This window comes from Mustela nivalis, assembly GCF_964662115.1.
Source record: "Mustela nivalis genome assembly, chromosome: 11".
Taxonomy (NCBI): domain Eukaryota; kingdom Metazoa; phylum Chordata; class Mammalia; order Carnivora; family Mustelidae; genus Mustela; species Mustela nivalis.
In genome coordinates this window covers 62229293-62240457 of record NC_139030.1, presented here as the reverse complement: position 1 = coordinate 62240457, position 11165 = coordinate 62229293, and the positions used below count along the sequence as shown (strand labels likewise).

At 34.4% G+C, this 11165-nt stretch overlaps 1 pseudogene across 1 annotated transcript; it reads left to right on the top strand.

Moving 5' to 3' along the window:
- The first annotated feature begins 1265 nt into the window (after window positions 1-1265).
- On the top strand, window positions 1266-5561 carry LOC309843977 (large ribosomal subunit protein eL31 pseudogene; annotated as a pseudogene). The gene is made up of 2 exons: window positions 1266-1396; window positions 5149-5561. The product of its transcript is annotated as a large ribosomal subunit protein eL31 pseudogene (transcript).
- Window positions 5562-11165: the final 5604 nt, after the last annotated feature.

Below are 11165 nucleotides of genomic sequence, written 5' to 3'. Positions count from 1 at the left end.
CTTTATTATCCTTGTCATTCTCTGTGTTTTCTTCTTCCAGTTGGCTGCCCAGGAACCAAATGCAGTTCTTTCTCCACTATTAAAATCTACCCATACTTTTCATTACCAAGGGTGTTACTTTCAATCTAATTGATACTTAACAAGGGCTTTCAATTTAATCAGTACTTACAAATCATTGGTATTGATTTTTAGATAGATTGTTAATTCATATTATCTCCTGCCAATAAACTAATGAAAACATTTGAACTACAATGTTTGCTGTGGTATAATGTGTATTACAAAGAGTGATTTTGTGTGTGATATCCCGGGACTGGGCAGTTAATAGGAAATGGGATGCCTTAGTATATCATTTTCTTTCTTTCTTTCTTTCTTTCTTTTTTTTTTAAGATTTTATTTATTTATTTGTCAGAGAGAGAGGAGCGAGAGTGAGCACAGGCAGACAGAGAGGCAGGCAGAGGCAGAGGTTGAAGCAGGCTCCCTGCCAAGCAAGGAGCCCGATGTGGGACTTGATCCCAGGAAAGCTGGGATCATAACCTGAGCTGAAGGCAGCTGCTTAACCAACTGAGCCACCCAGGCGTCCCTTAATATATCATTTTCACCTGAATAAATATAAAATGATTCAATTGACTGTACTTACTGACATTTAGAAAATTGTGAGGGATATTAGAGCTTTCAGATACATTTTCCCAGAACCCCTGGGTTCTGAAGGAGGACCTGAGCAACACACTTCAGTAACAGACAGTCTTGAAAGAGCCTATTTGGAATCAATATACAGACATATGTCTTTTGTATATTTTATGTTCTGAATAGGGCTTTCCATTTTTTTTAAACTCAAACTTCTCTCAGTTTTCTCTAAGTTTTCATATTCATTATTTATCTCAAAGTACATAAAAGGATTCTCTTGTTTCTCCCTTCCTTCTTTCCTTCCTTCCTCTCTTCCTTTCTCTCTTTCTTTCCTTTCTCTCTCCCTCCCCCACCCCTTTCTCACCCCTTCCTTTTCCTTTCCTTTCCAGTATTTATTTGTCTCTGCTGTGCCAAACCATAAGCCAACTACTTTCCCCACCTGCCTGGGAAGGTATAGGAAAAGGAATATACAGAGCAGATGAAACACTGGAGAAAGAACCGTGGGAGGCCAAGAAGGCTCCTTCTTAGGAAGGAGAGGATGAGAAAGGCCACTAATAAGTAAAAGAGCCCCATGGCTTCCCACAGTGCAAAGTCCAGAATGGCGTTCCCCAGTTCCAGCCCTAGAGCCAACCACCCCTACCATGGCAGCCCCAGCCGCAGTGAACTTGGCCACTGTGTGGATGAGCCTTGAATTGGTGCTGGTTCAGAAGCTGAGGCTAGGGATAAATGAGATCAGGGACTTGAGGCTGCCAAGCCATGGAGGCTCTCTTCTGTCAGTGTCTCCGTGTTTTTAGCATCACTACAGACAGGATTGGCTCAACTGAGGAGTGCTCCTGCCCAAAAAAGGGGAAGAGATGAACTGCAAAGAGATGTACATTTTTAGGAGATGAGGGGCTGTGGCAAGAGAACTGCTCCCAGTACAGAAAAAACAGAGAGGGGCAACTTCTCTTGTTTCTAATAATGTTATATAGTTTAATCAAATAGGAGGCTGGCTGAATGTTAAGGAAAATGAAACACTGTACCAAATGCAAGATCAAATATATTCAAAATTAGTAAAAGAATAATTACAATTTTAAAAACAATAATTTTTCACATATAACTCAAAATAACAAAATCATATAAATAAATAAATAAACTGAAAATTTAAGTGATGTTTCTCCCAAGTGTTTCCTGGTCTTTTGACTCATATCTAGATAAAAAAGGAATGTTGATATGTTATCAACAAGAATTATATTCACTAACATTATCTAATGTAGGAATTTTCTTTTTAATTGTTAAACAACTGAATTTTTACTAAGCATTTAGGTAAAATCTGCTTTACACAAAATATCTTTTTAAAAATGTTCATCTTCTCTCATATAGAACAAGTCTGGATCCATGATTTTAAATCCTAGGATGTGCTAAAAAATAATTTAAATGAATAAGGGGAATGACTTTCAGAAAATATTCAGAAACCGTTCTCAGCAATTGCGAACATTTATGGGATACTATATCCAGGAGCTGTGCTGTCTACTTCACATATCTTATCTTATTTAATTTTCTGCAGGACAAAAAGGTAACTCTTAATGCTGTTTTCCAAAGGAGAAACTTGAGACCCAGAAAGTTTAATGAAGTTGCCCACGGCTACAAAGATAGTAAGTAGAGAAATCAAAAAGAAATAGATCTATCTTTATTTGGGTCCCAAACACAGACTCTTTTTACTATTATCAAACAATGGAGTTCAAGGAAATCAGTAGTTCCTCTGTTGGAATTTGAGCACTAGGCAATATAAATAAGATAAACAGACAAAGTTCTTGAAACATAGTTCTCAGACCCCATTTCTACCCATTTTTGGAATGAACAAAAAAATATAGATCTAGTGATGATTTTTCTGAAGTATATTATGTAGACTGGTATATTAATGATTATGCATTCCTACAAAAAGAGGACAATAGTGTGGTTCTTTTCCAAAGTCTTTCAAATAAGAATAAGAGATAATGGTTATTAATATGTATTAATAAATTAATATAATTTTTAAACTTTAGGATTTGATGTAATAATGTGCATTATAAATGCCCTCATAATTGGTATGATTCATAAGTACAAATGTTTTTGGCCAAATAATATCTTTTTGTTTCAATCAGTCATCTCTCAGGACTCATTTCTTTAAGATCCATTTTTTTAAAAAATATTTTATTTATTTATTTGACAGACTGAGATTACAAGTAGGCAGAGAGGCAGGCAGAGAGAGAGAGAGGAGAGGAAGCAGGCCCCCTGCTGAGCAGAGAGCCCAATGAGGGGCTCCATCCCAGAACCCTGGGATCATGACCTGAGCCGGAGGCAGAGGCTTTAACCCACTGAGCCACCCAGGCACCCTTTAAGATCCATTTTTGATGATTCTGTGATTTAATGTCAAATATAAATATCCATTCTAAGTACATTAAAACTATAGAAGTAAGAAGAACAATATAAAACAAAAACTGTACAACAGAATCAGAAAGTTTGTCTGGATTTAATTTAGAAAAAAGCAATATACAGTCAATCCAGTCTTTTTTTTTTTAAGATTTATTTATTTATTTGAGAGAGAGACAGAATATGAGCAGGGGGAGGGGCAGAGGGAGAGGATCCTCAAGCAGCTCCCCTGATGAATGCAGAGCTCAATGCCAGGCTTGATTCCACCACCCCTGAGATCAAGACATGAGCTGAAACTGATCTGAAACCAAGAATTGGCAACTCAACCTATTGAGTCACTCAGGTGTCCTTAGTCTATCCAGTCTTAACTGGATTTGAACAGATCCAAACATCCTAAAGTCTTTTTCATCAGAAGCCAACCCAAAACTTGAATACATATTCTTTACTAAAAAAATCCACAGATTTTGTCAAGCTTGGGTTTGGGAGGCATTAGGACAGGGACAATGGAAATATGAGGTGCAGACGAAGGGAAGGACCAAAACATAAATCCAGCAACATCAAAGTGGGCAGAATTTTTTGAGATAGGGAAGCAAGCAAATGGGCAGTGTAAAGATGAAGGAGGGGGAAGGAAAATAGAAAAGCACCCAGGGTACAGTGCAGGCTATTTGAGGTCAGGACCCAGCACAGAACACTAGAAACAACAGGAAACCATTCAATGACTTCCTGAGTGGAGGAGGATTTCCTCATTTCTTTCTGTCCAGAATCACCTTTTCTGAACTGCCTACCCAAATAGAGAACATTAACTACACATGGCTGACGAGTGAGGTGGAGCAATAAAAGCAAATGCTTACAACAATTCTCTTTGTACTTTGAAAGTTGTGTTAGGGTACAGGGGAAAAAACACCTAAAATGAAGCACCAAGTGGAAGAAGGGAACATACACTATTCAAAACAATATAGTAACTGTTGCTTCATGCACAAAGTCACATTCCTTTATCCTTTTCTGTTAATTCCTGAAAGCCATCCCCCAGTTATTTCACATTTTCCCATTTCTGAAAAAACCATTGTCAAATTTACATGAAGGATAATTTCGTTAGAAGTTTGTACTGGCTCTTCTCAATGATATATAATCATAAACTGGGAAAGTTAATACATTGGTTATTTCCCCATTATTCTAATGACTTTACCTAAGATCAATGCAATATGATCACTGGATATGAACAGAAATTAAAGAAAAGGTAATTTATTAAATATTCCTGGGGAACAAATCTACTCCAGCTAATTCTACATCTGATTGCCAATTTTTAGCCTAATGTTTTGTTATTGAGTGATATTTTTGAGCATTTGTAAAGGAAAAAATATATACATATTATCTTTATATTGAAATAGATCCAACATAGGCAATTGGTAAATTACAATACTTCTTCAAATTATAGTCAGTAATACAATATAATGTGAGACAATTTAAAGCTAATATAACATTGAAATCCTTAAAAGTAATGTTTTATCATTTTTAGGATCTTACTAAAATTTCTCTTAGATTTCCAGACTTCTTTGTATTAAATTGGCATTTTCAGAAAATTTTACATATAATATATGACACTAATTATTTTAATTGCTTAAATGTACTATTTAAATGAACACACAATTTAGAGGTTTAAAAAATATGAACAGGTCATAGTATCTTTTCTAAACTAGATTCTTATTATTTCATTCCAATTTGTCAACTTCCAGACATTTTAGGTTTACTTCTTAGTCATTTGAGACTTAAGAGTCAGACACATTTTTATCTCAGTTGAAAATGTTTGTTAACATTACATCGTGAATCTCTGCAACAGTTGGAATTCTCCTTAAGTGCTTTGATCTCCGTCTATATATATGCACATATGTATATATAAATATATTATGTTGAAATACTTCCAATTTTATTTGAATGAAAAATCAGAGGTAAAATTTGAATTATAAACAACGATCTTTTTCCTCTAACCCCCAAAACTTTAATTCTTCCTGTATTTTTGTGGTTCTTAAGTGACAACCCTCAGCCATCTTTATCAAATCTGATTTCATTAAATTTCAGCTCATTGCTTTGCTCTCTTTTTAAACCTATTACACAGGAATTATTTACTTTTATAAGAATTGAATTTGACCTTCCTTTCCAACCAGGGCCTGGCAGATTGGTTCCTGCAAAGAAGGGTGGCGAGAAGATGGGCCGTTCTGCCATCAGTGAGGTAATGACCAAATAATATACCATTGACATTCACAACTGCATCCACCGAGTGTGTCTCAAGAAATGTGCCCCTCAGACACTCAAAGAGATGAGGAAATTTGCCATGAAGGAGATGGGAACTCAGATGTGAGCATTGACACCAGGCTCAACAAAGCTGTCCAGGCCAAAGGAATAAGGAGTGTTCCATACCCTATCTGTGTGCATTGTCCAGAAAATGCAATGAGGATGAAGATTCACCAAACCAGCTCTACACACTGGTTACTTGTGTACCTGTCACCACTTTAAAAAATCTATACACAGTTAATGAGGATGAGAACTAATGGCTGATGGTCAAGTAAAGGTATACAACTGAAAAAAAGAAAAGAATTGAATTTGAAATAACATACATGGCTTTTATTTTTCATTATAAACAGGACATAATATATTTATATTTGTGTATGTATAATGTCATCCAAATAAAAGTCTGTATTTTCTCTTTTTTTTGCTGAAATTGACTAGATGATTTTAAAATTTGTATAGAAATACACAGGACCAAAAATAGACAAGGCAATCTTGAAAGAGAGAAAGACAGAACAAAATCTATCATATACTTAAAACAATATGGTATTAGTTCTATTGTAGATAAAATGACCAAAAGAACAAAAGAGTGGATCTAGAAAAAGACCCACATAAATGATCATTTGATTTATGATAAAGTGTCTGTACAGTGTGATAGGGCAAAGACAACCTTTTTACTAAAATGTGCTTGAACATTTGTATACACATACAGGAAACAACATACCTTGACTCTTCACACTGTACACAAAATTCAATTTCTGAGAGATCCCTGATACAAATGGCAATTACCTTATAAAATAATAGACCTAATAGAAGACAATAAAGAAACCAATGATTGTTAATTTGGAATAAACTAAGATGAAGAGAGCTAATCATCCAGGGGAGAGTTGATAATTAAATTCTGCTAAAAATTTAAAATTTCCATAAAAACAATTTTAAGAAAATGAAAAATCCTTTCAGGGAATTGGAGAAGACATTTGCATCAGGTATCCAAAAACAAAAACAAAACTCATATCCAAAATGTACAAAGAACTACTACAATTCATTATAACACACACATACACATAATCTACAATGTTGAAACTTAGGAAGGTCTACATGTGGTAGAAATGTCAGCACAGAACTATGCTACAAAAAGGGAAGTGGCTGCACAGAGATAAAAATAGTATGTAAAAACACAGAGCATTTTCTCTGAGCTGATTTATTGTTAGATAACGCTCTTAGCAACATGACAAAAATCGTAATCAATGACATGCTTGCTAGTGCAAATTTCCAGGTGTGGCTTTTGTGCTATCCGCATGAAACTGTTCTTGGATACTTACTGACATTTGTTTTGGTTCTGGGGAGGACTAGAGAAGCAGCATGGGCTAGCATCCTCCAAATTCTGATTCTCCTCTTCTTAATACATGTATTTCTGCACCAAAGAAACTGCATTTCACAAAGATCTTGGGAATTGCATAATGTGAGATGTGACACAGCTGAAGGGAAAATGGGGAAAAGATTTGAACAAACTCATCAGAGGAAAGAATAAATAAAACAGAAAAGAAGATACTGGACAACATTAGTTGTCAGAGAAATTCAAATTAAGAACACGATGCAATACTACTGCTACACACATTAGAAATACTAAAATTAAAAAAAAATCTGGTAATATTAAGTGTTGGCAAGGATGCGAAGGAATTCTCGTGTGTTGTTGATGGGACCCAAGTGTGATAAAATCAGTTTGAAAAAAAAAAAAAAACACACAACAGTATCTAGGAAAGTGGAATACATTCATTCTCTCTATACCACCAATTCTACTTCTAGGGGTGTACCCAACAGGACATGTATTTCTATTTGCCAAAAGATAGATTTCAAAATAGTCACTTTAGCATTCTTTGGATCCATCAACACTGGAAATATTTAAATACTAGAACTATTTAACTATAACTATAAATGATGCTGCTACTTGATAATAACTATGTAACTAAACTGTTTAAATTATATAACTATTTAACTATAATTACTTAAATGATCACTACATGAATGAAAAGTAAGTGTGGGCACAAAAAAACAGTCATATAATTTCATTTCTGTAGAATAGAAAATATGTGAAACTAAAGTATGCTTTTAGAAGTCAAGACTTCTTGTCTTGGTCACACTTGTACTGTGTGGTGGATAATGACTACAAGAAGGCATGAAGGGGGGACTCTGGGCTTTTAGTGATGTGTTTCTTAATTAGGGAGTTAGTTATACAGGTGTATTCTGTTTATAAAAATTAGCCAAACTCTACACTTAGGATAAGCACACTTCTGTGTGTCTACTCAAATCTCAAAAAAGACTAAAAACCAAAGACATCAGCTATTACATACTTCTTAAAATGTTCTCTGTAAGTTCATCTCAGAAAGAGTTCAATCCATGCCAATTTTCTTTTATTTTGCAAAATATAAGCAATTTAGAATTAATTATGAAGTCTTAGAGTTTAGCTTGGCCTTATATTTATCTTTCATTAATTTAGTAAAAATCAAATTACACATATCTTCTCTAAATCATATAGCAAGGAGCCAGACTTCTAATGATTTTTTAAGTTAAAACTGCTACATCAGTATCATTTCAAAATTTGCTAACATCTTTACACTAATTAAAAAAGAAACAATTTCAAGTCAAATTAAACTATCAAGGTAGACTTGGAAAGGAAAAGAAATGCTTGTAAGCTTTTACTTCCTCTTTTTTAAGTTGAGGTTCTTGCCCCTCCTCTCTACCTTTTTGAGATGAGGGAAGTGAAGCAGGAGTGCCCTGTTCAAATTTAATTTGTTAGAAAATGATACAAGTAAAACTTGAACCCAGTTTCATTTTATACAATGTTGAAAAAGTCCATCTTCTCAATCACGGTTACATGATTTTTTTTTTTAAAGGATTTATTTATTTTAAAGAGAAAGAGAGAAAAAGAGAGAGAGAGAGAGAGAAAGCACGCAGGGGAAGTGCAGAGGGACAGAGAGAGAAACTTTATTTTTTTTAAAAGATTTTATTTATTTGTTTGAGAGAAAGCATGCAAGTGAGGTGAAGGGCAGAGGGAGAAGCAGGCTCCCTGATAAGTGGGACTCAGTCCCAGGACTCCAGGATCATGACCTGAGCTGTAGGCAGACACTTAACTGACTGAGCTATGTCCCAAGAGAGAGAACTTTAGCAGACTCCACACTTAGTGTGGAATCTGACATAGGGTTTGATCCCTGGACTCCGGAGATCATAACCTGAGCTGAAACCAAGAGCTGGGTGCTTAACCAACCATTTTACCCAGGCATCCCATTGTTACATGCTTTTATCATAATACCTGGATATCTTTCCCTTTAACTATGTAGTTCACCCAAATAAAGAACAATTAATATTAAATTATATTGTATATTCCCTTCTTCAAGGTCAGTTTCTTTGTAATTTCAGCAACATAGAAACAAATTTAAGTATTCTGGATTACTCAAGGCCATACAAATATTGGAGTATGCATTTATTCAGTAAAGAAATAAACATGGCACACTATTTCTAGAACCAAGAAGAAATCAGAAATAACTGAAGAGCAGATTTGACTATAGGTTCATTGACAAGTAGAAATAGAGTAAAAACATAAATGCAAGTTATTGGAATAATTCTTTTTTAAAAAAAGAATTTATTTATTCACTTGACAGAGAGAGAGAACACAAGCAGGGGAAAAGCAAGGTCCCCACTGAGCAGGGACTCCGATGCAGGGCCCAATCCTCAGATCCTGGGATCCTGGGATCCGGGATCATGACCTGAGTTAAAGGAAGACACTTAACTGACAGAGCCACCCAGGTGCCCCGTTATTAGGATAATTCTTCCAAAGATTGGATAATACACCCTGTGTTTATGAACATTAAATGCTAATCTGGTGCAATAGTTTAGATATATAAGGCTACACAAAACAAAAGTTGCCTAAATTAAATAGAAGAAATTATGTGTGAGATTGTGCACCTAGACTTACATTTACCAAGATATTACCTGAAATTTTAATCAATCTAATTTTGTTCAGTGGTTGTAACTCCATGTATTTGTTGAAGAGACTATACCTAGTAATAAGAGCAAGAACCTTAGTGACACTGGGATATTTGCTTATGATAGATTTTATGTGGTAGATGCAAGTTTTATGGAGTACTTTCTTTTCAAAATACTTTTTAAGGCTTTCTTTGCTGTTATGCACAATTAGTTAAGAATTCAAGCCAACACACTGCCCTTGTGCATACAGCATATGTTGTAAGTGGCTCTTGGCTGACTTTGCTGTACAAGTTTATAAAGTTGTTGCAGTATATTTTCTGTGCCAAAGAGAAAATAAATAATACTTCTGGAGTGTTATTTTAAGAACATTATTTTACAGTCAGTACCATTTCTAATGGAAAAACCTTTTGCAATGCAACTGTGGCAACCTTGAGATAAGTCTAAAAATATCAAGTGAAAAGAATAAAGATGACTTTGTGAAATATTTAAAAACATAAAAAATGTATTTTTGAAAACAGTTTTATAAAAGTTTACTCTGTGGGGAAATGACCAGATGGTAAGAAGATGAAGGGATATGATTAACAAGTGTCATGAATTATTATGTCATATACAGGTTCTTTGCATAAATCAAGGGTATATCACCTCTAACTCAAGCCAAACTTCAAAATTATAACATCACAAGTTAAAGCTAGATTATTATTACAAATGCATTGACAAGAGTAAAGAAAGCAAATATTTTTTTTTTCTATTAGCTGTCACAAAGAAATCTTTTTAAAATCAGATTTATTTATTTATTTATTTGAGAGACAGAGTGCACCCAAGTCAGGGGGGAGGCAGAGGGAAAAGGAGAGAAAGAATCTCAACCACACGCTGTGCCAAGTTCAGATCCGGATGGGGGCCTGGATCCCATGGCTCTGAGTTCACGATCTGAGCTCATAACCAAGAGTTGGAGCACTCCACAAAGAAACTTTTTTGAACTTTTGCTTTATGAGTAAATACAGGTGAATTGTATTGCATTGGTAGATACAATGGCTTTGAGCTGAGAAGGGAAATTTAGTCCAGGAGAGTCAATCATGTTTCAAAATATGCAAGAGGTTGCAAAATAGGGTACTAATATATGCCTTATTTAATTTATAGAAGCTGGAGGTAGAAGAGTAGTTATAAAATCAATTGAGAATACTGCATGAAAATACTTCCAGTAAAGTACTATAAAAGACAGGAGGAGCAAGATAGAAACTGAATGACTCAGACCTTGGGAAGCTAGGTTCCCTAGGTCCTACAAAAGAAGCACATTTATTGAGGAGTAATTGACCTAAGATAAAATTTATAGATTTAAGTAACTCCACCTGAATCAAAATATAAACATTTGTATCTTTCCATTTATGCCCTTTCTTCCACTCTTCAACTTCAAGCCATCATTGTTCCAATTTATGTCACCATAACTTCATTTTCCCTTTTCAAGAATATCACATAAATAGAATCATATAGTGCACATTCTTTTGTGTCTAGATTCTTTTGTTCTACAGAATACTGGAGAGATTCACCCATGTTTTTGCAATATCAAAAGTTTATCCATTTTCATTTTAAAAATGAAAATAAAAATAAAATAAAATGAAAAATAAAAATAAAAATGAAAATAAAAATAAAATAAAAATGAAAATAAAAATCCATTTCATTTTAATGTAAAATCCATTTTACATTCACTTGGTTGAGGCATATTTGTGTCATTTCTAGTTATTTTTTACTACAATGAATAAAACTCCAATGCACATTTATATAGAAGTTTCTCTACAAACATATGTTTTCATCTCTCTTGGGTAAATACCTAGGAATAAAATTACTGGGTCACCTACCTAGTATTTACTCATGAGAAATGAAAACAT